A 927-nucleotide genomic window follows, 5' to 3' on the forward strand; every position below is an offset into this window, starting at 1 on the left:
GACAAGAAACAGAAACGCACTGATAAGTTCTTAAACTCCAAACATCCTGTTCTCTACGAAACGCTCACGTCTACGCTTTCCGTGATGGGATCCCAAGCTGAAGCGCCTTCTTGCTGCCCGGGACGCGATGCCTTAGCAGTTTTCTCTGCCAAAGCCCTTAAAAATTTGAAGATCTAGAATTTTCTTCCAGCGGGCTGTGAGCAGACGTCGGGGTCCATCTGTTCATTCACCTCGCGACGATGCAGCTGGTTTGGTTTTCCGGTTTTAGTAACCGCGGCTCCGAAGGCCGGCGGCGGCCTCGACAGAGCCGAGCACGCCGCGTCCCGCCTGAAGCAGGGTCTGCTCGGCGGCCCGGGCCTCGCCGGCCTCGGCAGGGCCAGCACCGCACACCGTCTCCTGAGAGCCTCCTCACCCCGTTGAGAGCTAAGGTTCGTCTAAGGTTCGTCGACGCCCAGCCAGACAGCTTCGCTCGCACTCAGGATGCACAGAGAACAAGGAGAAAGCCGGGCTCCCCTGGGCATTTTTCTCTCCCCGTTGGCGGTGCTAGTAAACAGGTCATGCTCCGCCTGACAGGGGCGGTGGAACCGGGCTGGGTGCCAAAGCCCCAGCCTTGCAAGGTTTGGGACCTTGACCTTGCCGGAGTGCGGGGCAGGTGCACGCATCTGCTTGGTATTTGTTTTCGTGTTTCGCGTTAGGTTATCCCGGCCCGGAGAGCCAGCACGGGGATAGGGGGCTCCAGGCCCGGGCTGGAGGCGGCACAAAAGGGGGGCAGGGGTGCAGCAGCGGTAGGTGGGGCTGGATGGCGGGGGGACGGAGGGCAGAGAGGCCAGCTGACCTCGGGTGGGGAGAGGGGCCCCAGACAGAAGCACTAGTGACCGGAAGTGCTTTGACATCTGCACACAGTGCCCTGGGCCTTTGTGACGGGGC

The 927-nt window shown here is 61.4% G+C and overlaps 1 protein-coding gene across 1 annotated transcript in view; it reads right to left on the reverse strand.

Moving 5' to 3' along the window:
- MYOM2 (myomesin 2) overlaps window positions 1-927 on the reverse strand; it is a 56942-nt gene that overhangs the window by 39622 nt on the left and 16393 nt on the right. The window lies entirely within an intron of this gene.

This window comes from Pteropus alecto, unplaced genomic scaffold (assembly GCF_000325575.1).
Source record: "Pteropus alecto unplaced genomic scaffold, ASM32557v1 scaffold35, whole genome shotgun sequence".
Lineage (NCBI taxonomy): Eukaryota > Metazoa > Chordata > Mammalia > Chiroptera > Pteropodidae > Pteropus > Pteropus alecto.